Raw genomic sequence first — 13,092 nt, 5'->3', positions numbered from 1 at the left:
AGATCTCTGAATCAATTTCAATACAGAATTTTCCTGCTTAACAACTGATAATCAGGAATTTCTTATCATTGTCTGCTCTAAATCCTTTCTGATGCATGATAAGCCTATTGCCCAAACAGTCATATTTCACTGCCTTCAGAATGTCTACCCACAATTCCTCTGCCCTCGGCCTACCATCTAAATTTTTTCTCTGCTTCTCAGTTGCCACATAGTCCTTAGAGTGTACCTGAGAAGGTCATGACTATGTTAGGTCCTGATTCTAGGCTGCTTACCCAGTCTTGGAAGTATGAAATTAGTAAACAAACCAACAGAAAGTCCCTCCAGCTAAAGAAGAGACAGTCGATTTTAGATTCTGCCTTGAAATCTTGCCTCTACTAAATCTATGACATCCTTTTTTTTTCTTGGTTTCTAAAACCAAACATTCCTGACAACAGACACATGCTAACTGTAAAAATTAGGGAAAATGTAACTTCTCCTGGGAAGTTTACAATAAGCCAATCTATGTGGAGCTACTTATAGCAAGGGATGCCAGATTGTGGCTAATTTAATTCCATTCCGAAATTGAAAAACCATGCAAGGAGAGCCCCGCCAAGGTGCTTTCCAATTTATAACAAAATAAGTCCATGTTTTGGATCCCCTGAGGCAGTCTGGCTTCCTGTAAATTATCCTCATGCCTTGTGAACAACAGAGAAGATTTGAAAAGAGACTGAAGGAAGACTGACTGCCCAGACTGGAAAACTACGTGGGCCCTACCTGCCCTTCATTCTTCACACAGTGACGACCGAGTCATGATAAACATGAAAGTAAAATGATTTGGGATGACACTATTTTCACAAATCTAATAGATCTATGAATATTGCTTTCCTTAATGTATATAAAATGCATTTGCATGTGTCATTCCTAATTTATAATTAATGAAACCATGTTGGACTTGGGAGTCGAGAAGACCAGCATTCAGATCTTCCCTCAGACACTTATTAGTTGTGTGACTCTGGACAAGGAACCTCACCCCTCATAACCTCAATTTCCTCATTTGTGAAATGAGGATTATATAATAGCATCTATCTCACAGGGTGTTTATGAGGATCAAATTAAATAAAGGTAAAATGAGATAGGTAAAGCACTTTGCAAACTTAGAAATGTTATGGCAGTGATTGTGATTATTGTTGTTGTTGCCTCTGGCTAAGCCCAAGGTCATGTGGAAAGCAAGTAGCAGGATTGAATCTGAGCTCCCCTCAATGAAGTCTACCACTTGGCCTCTCTGCTATATATCATTGTTGTATCTGGTCTGTTTTCAGTTTGTTTGCCACATACATAACTTTGAGGACAACCTGTTCTAGAAATTCCTGCCTCACATATAGGTAGACAACTCCTCATTTAAAAGGTGCCTGGGGGCATGAGAAGCTATGGGACTTACCCATGGCTACTCTATGTCAAAAGCAGAACCTGAACCCAGGTCTTACTGACTCAGAAGGGAAGCTATCCACCAAACCAGGATGCCTGTCATCCTTCTTATTAACAAATTCTACTCCATTCATTCAACTCAAGTATATTGATACTCTGTCTAAAAGGGCTTTAAAAAAGAAATAGCATTTCATTTAAAATCCAGTAACAGATGATTTAATGTGGTTTAAAACCAAAAGTTGCATTATATTTGAAATATTAACATACTAGTCTATGTTCTTCCAAGTCAAACATTTCACCAATGAATATGTCAGCAAATCCACTTAAATTTATTAATTCCCTGGCACATTGTATTTCCAATGAAAGTAAAATGAGCTCTTAGTTGCCAAAACAATTATTACGGTTATTGAGATAAATCAGAACTAGTCTACAGTTTTATCATCTTATTATAATAAGCCCACATTACCCTGTAGCAACAAATACAATGATCAATATATGTACATTAATCAGCATAAAACTCCTGAAGAGTAGAACCATAAATTAAAATGAAGTGCATGTTTAGCTAATATTAGGAGGAAGCCAAGGCAAAATAGATTATAGATTCCCAATATGTGACTCTGATCCAGTGACACTGGCTTTCTGACTGTCCCACAAGCAAGATACTCCATCTCTAGGTTCTGGGCATTTTCTCCGACTAGCCTCCATGCCTAAAATGCTCTCCTTCCTCTTCTCTGACTACTGGCCTCCCTGTTTTCCTTTAAATACCAACTAAAATCTCATCTCCAACCCCTCCAAATCCCATGCCTTCCCTCTTTTAAATACTTCCTATTTATCCTGTATATAGCTCACTTTGCATATATTTATTTGCATGTTGTCTCTCCCATTAGACTGTAAGTTCCTGGAGGAACTAGAGGGCAGGAACTCTCTTTTACCTCTTTTTGTATCCCCAGCACTTAGCACAGTGCCTGAAACATAGCAGGCAATTAATAAACATTAACTGATTGATTGATGATCTATCATAGTATTTTCCAGACTGCCCAACTCAACAAAGTTTAAAATAGCATAAATTTGTTTTTCAATTAAAATAGAATAAAGTTTATTTTGAAAGTCATATACCATCCCTTAAAATAACTGTAAATACTTCTGTGTGGCATAAAAATTAGGGCTGAGAAGCATTTTTCATGGTGTGACCCAATATCAAGGGACTGATTTCTTACAAAATTTTTCACTTTGGGGCCAGATCAATTCATGCCCAAATATCTTGAAATCAGAAACTGTGTATTTATTATGATTAAAAAAATTTGTTTTAAATCCCCCAAATACCCTTGCCATTAAGAGTAACCATTCATTCATTTGTATAGAAGTCCTAGAAATAGTTGTTCATTAAGAAAAAAAAAAACCCTGAACCTAGTAACCATGACAGTATTCATTTCTTGTAATTCCAAAGTTTGCTGCTGCAAATTACCTACTCTGAGCAATGATACATAAACCTTGAATATAATTATGGGCTGTGTGTCCATCAAGAGCAGAGAGTGAAGAGGGAGGCACCAGAATCTAATGTGTACTGAAAGTACAGTGGATTCAATTCATAACTAAGTATATTCCCTGAAGCAAACTGATTAACCTCCATATGACTCAGTTTACCCATGAGATGGGGGGGGGGCTTCATTCTAGTCTCTTCACTTATCAGTTCTACTTTCAAAAATTTTCAAAACCTTTAAAATCCATAAGGTGCTTGGAGTTCCTCAGGGAAAATGCTAGATAAATTCTGAGTGCTTCCAAATTATATCAAATCATAGAAATAACATAAAATGGCATCGGTGTAATTAATGAAAAAAGTCAGAGCATGCTCCAGACCAACCTCAGTAGTCCAAATTTACAATTAATTGTGCTTATTATTTTTGGAAGTTATTTCAATAACATATTAATACTTATTACCTCTTGCCTCCCTTAAATGGGTGAAATATAGGAAAAATGTAGTAGGGCATTTTGTTGCATTGTTCCTTCATCCCAGTACTTCCTGGTACAAGGACTATTTGCTCATTAATAAAGTCACACTAGCTGGAATGCCAAAGGTCAGGGGTTCTTTGCGCTGTTAGCTTTGCTTTTGGAAGTGGCCAAAGTTTAAATAAAAAACTCTGGTGCCTCTCAGGACTCTCTGGTGACCAAGGTTTAGACTTCTGCTCACGTTTTCACAGGTGCCTTTGAACTAATTATGCCTCCTACTTTTCAAAGTCTACAATGGACATTAATTGCTAACGCTTGGTCCATGTTCCTGAACTAGCCCTTTTAAACTAACTTTAAAAGATCACCAGCTACCTTCAGTTACTTTTTATCACATCCAAAGAGTGAGCATGGCTGTAGACTTAGCCTTTCTAAATAGAAAGCTAGTTACCACCAAACCTAGGTTACATTTTAAAGCAGGCTATTAAAAACAACAAACCCAACCACCTTTTATCTCTGATACCACCCAGAGAGGTCCTTTATCTGTGTTGTTGGAATTTTCTAAGTCAGACTTACCTGAAGCTTCAAGACTGTGATCTTTCCTCATACCTGATTTTTTTTAAATCCAGTTTTGTTTTGTATTTTAAAGTCTTTGTTAAGACACACACAGAGACATCCAAGTAATTCTTAGGGGCAGTGTTCGTACATGTTTAACTAAAGTATCTAAAGGACTTCAGTAACAAGCCATGGAAATTTGCCTTTTTTCCCCTTCCATTTTACAATTTGAAATAAGCACATTTCCAATTTCAAGGTCTTGTTTAACAGTAAAGGAGGAACATCTGGCACTAATTTGCCCAGACCCACTTATCTATGTCACTTCTCCAGGTTCTTCCCCCATAACCTTCTCTACCTATGGCATTTTATGAGCATTCTTCACACTCATCATCAACATCAAAATGCAGAATACATCCGTTGCTTTTCAGCTCCATTCGGAATCCACAGTTCATTCAATAATCATTTTTAAGGGTAAACCAAACCAGCCGAGGGAGGGAACATTTGGCGTGGGAGAGCTAAGGCTATTTATTCATTCAAGCCCTCCTGGCCACAGAACAATGCAGTCAGAAGCAGAGCTCAGGGTTTCCAAAGCACGCCTGCAATAACGGCAGAGAAACCAGGCTCCACAAGGCTCACTCACCCGACACCCAGAGCTCCACAGGTGATGCCCCAAGTCCAAGTCGCAAATCTGAATTCGGCTTCTCCTGGAAAGTTTCGGGGTGGTAATGAACTCCAGGGTAATCCTTCAGAGTTGTCAGGTAGAGCCCCCCTCCATGCCTCTGCGGTGTTTTCTTTTGTCTTTTCCCAGGGAAACTCTTGTCATTTACATAAAGCCTACTTCGAGCCTATAGGATTTTTGAAGCAGCTACATGTTAAATTGGCTGTCTTGACATGCTCGCTCGAGCATGACATCATAAATCTCCATGGTAACCTTAACCCCACCTGCCCACATGCCAAAGTTACCTGTCAGGCGGAGACTTAAACAATCCACTGGAATTGTTCATTAGTGAAAAGCCTTTTTTGGGGGGGTGGGGTGGGTTGGGGCGTGTTCCGGGACAGGGCAGGATATAATTGGGGTAGTATGCAAAAAAACAAAAACAAAAACAAAAAAACCCTACAATTTAGCCACGGATTACCGCCTTCACTTCCAAAGTCTGGGCTCTATTTCCCCCCCCACCCCCGAAAACAATCAACAAAATTATAGGCATTCTTAATCTTCCCCTCCCTGTCTAACAATGCTCTTAATCAGTTAAAGAAAAATATCTGCAGGATAAAGTTACACTGGAAACTCAGATTCTGGAAAAAAAAAACACAACAACCTTCAATTGATACCTCTCAGGCTTTTCCAATCCTCTCCCCCACAATCCCCTCCGAGTTTTGTTGTTTTTTTTTTCTCTGCTGGCGAAACTTGCAAAACAGGTTCCCAGCAGGTTTGTGTGTGTGTGTGTGTGTGTGTGTGTGTGTACACGTATTTTTTTTTTTTTTTGGTCTCTGCGCAGGGGTGATTCGGGGAAGTGCTGAGATCTCTTTAACCCTCTCCTAACTCGTGCACACTTTCCACTCCTAATATTTCTTAAATACTACCTTCCCCAGCTACCAGATTCATGCCAAAAGCCAATAACGTCCCTTCTGATCTTTGGCTCATTCTGCTGCATCCTTTGGCTGAATGAATATCTGCTCTTACTCTTCCAAAACATCTATCACAGTCTAATTTTATTAAATTTTTATCAGTCTAATTTAATCTTATCTTATTTGTGTCTATTTTCCCAACTAGACTGTACACTAACTAAACTTGCGTCTCTTGCACAAGGAACAGTCATTCTTACAGCAGACAATGAATGTATCTTAAAGGTATGAATAAATTGGCTTAAGATGTTGACATTTTAGATAGATGGATAAGACCTCTGAGGTCATCTTGTCCAACCTATCAATCTGTCCAAGGTAGAAAAGAAATCCCTTCAGCTTAGAGCCAGTCCAATCTCAAAAAGAATCTGACACATTCCTTCTGTCTTGCACTTACAATCCCGGAAGAAAAAGAACTGCTTCATTTTTCCCTATCTTGACTGCCTAAATTTGGTGACTGGTGTATGATTTTTGTTGTTCAGTTATGTCTGACTCTTTGTGATCCCATTCGGGGTTTTCTTATCAAAGACACTGGAGTGGTTTGCCATTTTCTTCTCTAGCTCATTTTATATATGAAGAAACTGAGGCAAACTGTAGGCAGCTGGGTGGCTCAGTTGATAGAGAGCTGGGCCTGGAATCAGGAAGACCTGAGTTCAAATCCAGCCCCAGATACTTACTAGCTGTGTGACCCTGGGCAAGTCACTTAACCTCTGTTTGCCTCAATCCACTAGAGAGGGAAATAGCAAAGCACTTCAGTATCACTGCTAAGAAAAACCCTCGGGGGGGGGGGGCGAGGCTAGGTGGTGCAGTGAGTAAAGCGCCAGCCCCGGAAGTCAGGAGGACCCCAGTTTGGTTCCGGCCTCAGACACAACACACACACACACACACACACACACACACACACACACAAACTAGCCGTGTAACCTTGGGCAAGTTACTTAACCCCAATTGCCCTCCAAAAAAAAGGAAAAAAAGAAAACCCCATGAACAGTACCGGTGTGCTATGGTCCACGGGGTCAAGAAGAGTTGGACATGACTCAACAACAACTGACACATGATATGCTCTTAATATATGCCTTTTTATCAATTGACTCATTCATTAATTTTGCAAATACTTGACCAAGTACTCACAGCTTATCAAAGCTATAATGTGAGTCCTGTGAAGGATACATAAACATATTCATATATGTTTCAATTCATTCATTCAACAAAGACCTAATAAGCATCTATTCTGAGCAGAAAGTAGTAGAACTGGGCGATACACACACACGCTCACACACTCTAGATAAAACTTGGCTCCTGCTCTCATTATGAGGCTTACACTCTACTAGGGAGTTAAGAAAAACACAGAAACTATAATATGCAATATTACATGTTAAGTAATTAGTTGCAAAACAAATACTCTGAATAGGGGAGGTAATTCCTGACAAGGAGAATCAGGGAAGGCATCATGGTGGCATTTTATTTCACCATTAAAGGATGGGCAAGATATAGAAGGATGACATTTCAAGAATAGAGAACAAAAAAAGCAAGAAGAGTCCAGAAAATTCAGAGCATGTGTGGGAGCCATGATCCATATTAATTCTATTTGTTTCTTTTATATGGTCTAATTACCCACACAGGAAGAACCAAGTGGATGAAAAATTTCCTATTGTTCAGTTTAGGAATGGACCATTGCGAGAGACACACACACACACACACACACACACACACACACACACACGGCAGATGTCACAGATGGACAATGACCAGTGCTTAGGCAGGAAGGAAGCAAGCTATATAATCAGTTAACCCAAACTGCTTACTTTCATGGCTACTGATCTTTGAGACCAAGAATGCAAAATCTGACACTGCTTCCACTTCTCTTTCAATATGCCTAGAAGGGATGGGACCAGTTGCAAAGATCTTAGTTTTGGTTTTTGTTTTTAAATATTAAGCTTTAAACTTCATCAAGAGACTTCTTAATTCCTCTTCCCTTTTGGCAGAGTGTTACCATCTGCGTATCTGAGACTTTGAATACTTCTTCTAGCAACCTTAAATCCAGCTTTTGATTCGACCAGCCTGGATTTTGCATGATGTGGACTGCAATAAGTTAAATAAATAAGGTGACATATACAGGCTTGTTGTATTCCTTTTCCAATCTTAACCCAATCAGTTTGTTCCATGTTCAGTTCTAACTATTATTTCTTTGCAGCACACAGGTTTCTCAGTAGAAAAATGAGATGGTCTGGTAATCCCATCTCTTTCAGGATTTGCCACATTTTGTTGTGAGCCACACAATCAAAGGCTTTAGTGTAGTCAATAAAGTAAAAAAAGATGTTTTTCTCCATAATCAAGCAAATATTGGCAATTTGGTCTCTAGTTCCTCTGCCTCTTCAAAAACCATTCTACTCTTCTGGTAATTCTCAGTTCACATACAGCTGAAGCCTTGCTTGCAGAATCTTAAGCCTAACTTTGCTGGTGTATGAAATAAACTCAATCATTTAGTAACTTGAACACTCCTTGGCATTGACCTTCTTTAGGACTGAGACATAAACTGATCTTTTCCAATCTAGTAGCCACTGTTATATTTTCTAAATTTGCTGGCATATTGGGTGCATCACTTTCAACGTCATCGTCTTTTAGGGGCTTAAATAGCTCAGCTGGAATTCCACCACCTATGTTAACCTTATTGTTATCAATGCCTCTTAAGGCCCACTTGACTTCATTCTCCAGGTTGTATGGCTCTAGATCAGTAACCACACCACTGAGGTCATCCTTTATGCTAAGGTTCTTCTTGTATAGTTCTTTTGTGTATTCTCGTCACTTCTTACTCTCTTCTGCTTCTCTTAAGTCCCTACCATTCTTGTCTTTTACCATGTCCATTTTTGCATGAAATGTTCCCTTGATATCTAATTTTCTAGAAGAGATTTCTGGTCTTTCCCATTCTATTGTATTCTTCCATTTCTTTGCATTGCTCAATTAAGAAAACCTTATCTCTTCTTGTTTACTATGACCAGTCAGTTTTCTCAACAAAATTCTATTAGTCTCTGCCCTGCTTCATTTTGTACTACAAGGCCAAATCTGCCTGTTATTCCATTATCTTTTGATTTCCTACTTTAGCATTCCACCCCCTGTGATGACTATGACATCTTTTTTTTGTTGTTATTTCTAGAAGATGCTGTAGTTGAGTGACTTTGGCATCAGTGGTTGGTGCACAGACTTGTATTACTGTGATATTGAAAAGTTTGCCTTAAATTCAAACAGATATCCTTCTGTCATTTTTGAGATTATATCCCAGTACTGCTTTCTCACCTTTTTATCAATTATGAGGGCTACTCCATTTCTAATGACAGAGCACGATTTGAATACAGGACTTCAAATTACCTCCCAGAGACTAGAATTATTTCCTTGATACTATGCTTGTTCAAGTGACAAAAGAGAGAGGTTTTTTTTTTTCTTTCCCATATTCCTCTGCAGTGTGAAAAAGCAAACTGGTCTTTTTTATTTAGACTCACAGAGATAGGAATTAGAGTCAATAAGGTCATCTTCAGATATAATAACAATTTTTTAACTATAATTAGCAATTTTTGCATGAGGTGTGAGACATACTTTCAATTAAGCTGAGATAGCAGAAGAGGAAAAGGACACTATAGAGATTCCAGGGTACTGTAAAACCTCTTTTGCGGGAGGCTACAGCCAGATAGGGGTAGGAAGCAGGGTTGTGTGGGGAAAATGCTTACTTTGGGGGTATGTCCCTGTTGTTCTTCAGTCATTTTCAATCATGTCAAACTCTTCCTGACCCTCTTTGGGGTTTTCCTGGCAAAGTTATTGGAGTGCTTTGCCATTTCCTTCTCCCGGTCATTTTTACAAATGAGGAAATTGAGGCAAAAAGTTGTGACTTGCCCGGGGTCAAACAGCTAAGCTGAATTTGAACTCAGGAAGATGAGTCTTCCTAACTCCAGGCCTGTCACTCTTTCTACTGTATCACTGAGCTGCCCCCATGTCCCAATAGTTTTCATTTTAACTAATTATTCTTACCAACCAGGTGCTAAGTTCAGGTAATGCTCTCACTGATGGACTATAAGTACAGTTTGCAACCTCTAAATTTCTGCAACCTGAGATAAAACTCCAAACCTCCCACCCTAGTTATAGCTCTGAAGGTATCTGATTATTCTCATCAGACTATTCTAGGAGTTTGGAACTCCCCACATTACAGACAATGTATATTTAACCCTTCAAGAGGACCATGGAAGTGCTCTGACAATTTAGTAAGCCAGAGAGATAAAGATATATTCTGAGTCAAGGCAAAGAACTATTTTCTCAAATACTCAATTTCTGCTTTTGTGTGATAAAAACATCAGGATGAAATAGGCTAGAAATTTGCCCACTGGGGCATGAATACAACATGAAACAAACAAGACATAACTATATCTAAGACTTCCATAAGCAAAATCCTAAATTCCACAGTCAACCCTTAAAATTTGAAAACAGAGGGAAAAATACAGAGGGTTTGGGCTTTTTTTTTTCTTTTGCATTTTGATAGACATTACACCACACCCCTGGATGACTTAGAAATTTGCAAATGTCACTATTTGCTCCCCAGGCTGAGATGATCAGGACAGACTACAACACTAAAATTAGAAAGCCAGAAGGATCTGACGCAAAGCTAAGAGAGGCAGTACCAGCAGCTGATGAAGTAAATAACACAAAAAGTGAAACCACAATCCCAGTAACAGGGAGAGGAGCTATAACAGAAATGATGGAACAGTTAAACACAGATGGAGAAATCTGTTACAATTAATAATGAAGTTATCATTGTTAGGAGGGAAATTTTCTTTAAATACTTAAAAAGTGAAAAATGCTGAGCTTTAGAAATGCTACATTTGAGGACAGGAAATAGATTGACCAGGGATATCCTCTATTTAATAAGACTCCCTGACCACATTTTTTTTCTTTTCCTACTTAAAACATCATGACGATAAACCCTTAGAAACATGAAAACTTTTGGTAAAGGATTATTTTTTAACAAAAATTCAGACTACTGCTCTCTGCCTAGTCAATAAATGCATTTAAATGTGGAATTAATATGCCCTCAAATTTGGTGGTAGCATAATTATATTCATGTTTGATCTGGATAGAGGCAAAGAATTGCCTGGACTATTGACTATGTCTGATTAGGCTTATCTCATAATAAATACAGATATGGCCAATAAAATCAACATTTATTAAACTCCTACTGTATGTAAAGCATTGGGCTGGATCCTGAAGGCAGTACAAAGTTTATATCAGACATAATCTTTAAGGAGCTTAGGGTTTTTAACACAGATGGTTATGACACACCTTTTTGGGGGGTGGGGGGAGGAAGGGGTCTCTTCTACACCTGTGATTACATTGATGTAAAAAAGTCCTGATAAAAAACCAAACCAACCAACCAACAAACAAAAAAAGCAGAACAGATTTTTTTCTGTATTTTCCTAGGATATTGAAGTTAAAATGATTTGCCTTCATTCACACAGCTAGTATATATATCTCAGGCAAGACTTGAACCCACATCTTCTAGACTCCAAAACTGAAACTGTATACCCCGTACACCATGATGTCTCTCGTGATATACAACATAGGAAAATAATTTACTGATCTAGGATTGGAAGGGTCCTTAGAGGCTATCTAGAATGACCCCCTTCATTTTAGAGATGAGGAAATCAAGGCTCAGTTAAGTAACTTGTTCAAGGTCATTATAATAATTGACCATTTAATGACAATAATGGCCATTATTGTCATTAAATTTCAGAAATGGGATTAGAACCCAGGTCCTCTGATTTCCTATTTCATGAAATAATAACAGTTGACATTAAATAGTTTTTAAGGTTTCAGTCATTATTGTATTTGATCCCATGGTTACTATAGGTATTATTAGCTCTGCATAACTCATGGTGAAACTGAGGCTTGGAATTGTCCCACAAAGAACAAGAGGCAACAGAATTTTAGCCCCTAAACTCAACACTCTCTCTATTCCATCTAGCTACATCTCAATGACAAATCCATCAATTTAGAGAAGAGAGTCTATGTGAAGGTCTCAATGGGGATGGTTTGTCAGACAACAGAAGGGATCAAGTAAGCCTTATTGGAGGAAGTGGCATTTGGGGTGAACCTTAAAGGTTAGGGAGAATTTCAACAGAAGAAAGGGAGGAAAGAAAGGCCTTGGAGTAATAAGAAACAGTGCCAAATGCCAAACACAGCATTGCACACATGAGAAATACTTGATTAAATAAATGACAATAAGGTGATGACTGAGGCAGAGATGTTAAAGACTTATGGATAAATAGACAAACATGAAAAAAAATATTTAAATAAGTCAAGTATTGAACAAGGGGAGAAGTCGACTCCTTAAGGCATGAGAGAAGTAGCAGCATTTCTCTCTGCCTTCTCTACCCAGACAGCCCTTTGACTCTGGTTCTTTCCTCTCCACACCCTCTCCTAAAAAATTTATCTATTATCTCAGAGCACTGACTATCACCTCTGTATATCTTCATCAGTATCTCCGATTCATGCTTTAGTCCTATATTTTCAAATGCCAACTGGACATTCCACTTGTTCAAATTCAACATTGATCAAACTGGATCAATCAGTAAGTACAGATCAATTACCTCTTCTGTGCCCTGTTTCAGGGAACATAAAAATAGTCTTTCCCTTCAAGGAGCCAATAATCAGGTTGCAGACACAAAACCATACGAGTTAACTAAAATTAAAGGATCTGCTAATGGCAGAAAATTCAATAAAGATTCGGAGAAGGGAGAGATGGGTGTGGAATAAATTGGTTGGCAGAGGGATTCATGAGCAGATAAAACTTGAGCTGGGACTTTGAAGGATGGGTAGGAGGAAGAAGGAAGCTATTCCAGGTGAAGAGAAGGAATGGAGGCTGGAATGAACACTGCATGTGGGATGAGCTCAAAGTAGAGAGAATAGTAAGTAGACCTGACTGACTGGAATAGATGTACAATATGAGGAAGCAGCAGGAAAAGTGAGTAGAAAAATTAGGAGGGAGGAGGGGGTGAATTGGGTTAAGCAGGAGAAATATGACTTGCCAGTCATTAAAATTCCTGAATAGGTAAGTGACACAAGGAAAGCAGCCAAAGATGTGACAATAGTGAGAGGGATGCATAGTCCTGGAGGCAGATAGCCCAGTTGCAGTGGGAAAAGCCCCAGACTTGAAGTAAATAAGAAGGGCTGGGTTCAAGTCCCATCCCAACCACTTAATAACCCTGTGACCTTTGGAGAAGTCACTGCACATTTCTGGGCCTTAGCTTCTGGATGTGCACAGTGGAAGGGGTGAGATCAGATGATCTCTCAAGTTCCTTCTAGCCCTAACGGTCAAAAAATTAAATTTTCTCAGAGGCTCTTGATATCATTCAGTTGGGCAGCAATGAGAGCCTGGATTAAGGTGATAGTGGTGGGAATATAAAAGAGAAGATGAATCTGAGAGATATTTTAAAGGGAAAAAACCCTAATAATTCAACAAATATTCAAAACTTAATAGTAGAATTAATTATCTTCCCTCCAAAGCCAGCTCCATGCTCCCAACAC

At 38.8% G+C, this 13,092-nt stretch overlaps 1 protein-coding gene across 14 annotated transcripts in view; it reads right to left on the bottom strand.

Moving 5' to 3' along the window:
- The window catches only part of KIAA1217 (KIAA1217 ortholog), a 586,069-nt gene that overhangs the window by 356,599 nt on the left and 216,378 nt on the right, over positions 1 to 13,092 (bottom strand). The window contains exon 1 of one of the 14 annotated variants that reach the window (XM_069086309.1): positions 4,544 to 5,155. The exons of the other annotated variants lie outside the window; for them this stretch is intronic. The gene's annotated coding sequence lies outside the window, so the exon portion shown is untranslated. Of the gene's footprint in view, positions 1 to 4,543; positions 5,156 to 13,092 lie in introns of those variants that run through there. 14 annotated transcript variants of the gene reach the window in all.

The sequence above is a fragment of the Petaurus breviceps genome, unplaced genomic scaffold (assembly GCF_028583685.1).
Source record: "Petaurus breviceps papuanus isolate PSGF00001 unplaced genomic scaffold, PetGlider_PUasm1.0 178, whole genome shotgun sequence".
NCBI lineage: Eukaryota > Metazoa > Chordata > Mammalia > Diprotodontia > Petauridae > Petaurus > Petaurus breviceps.
The sequence above is the reverse complement of the archived record's forward strand: the minus strand, read 5'-3'. Positions and strand labels throughout refer to the sequence as shown.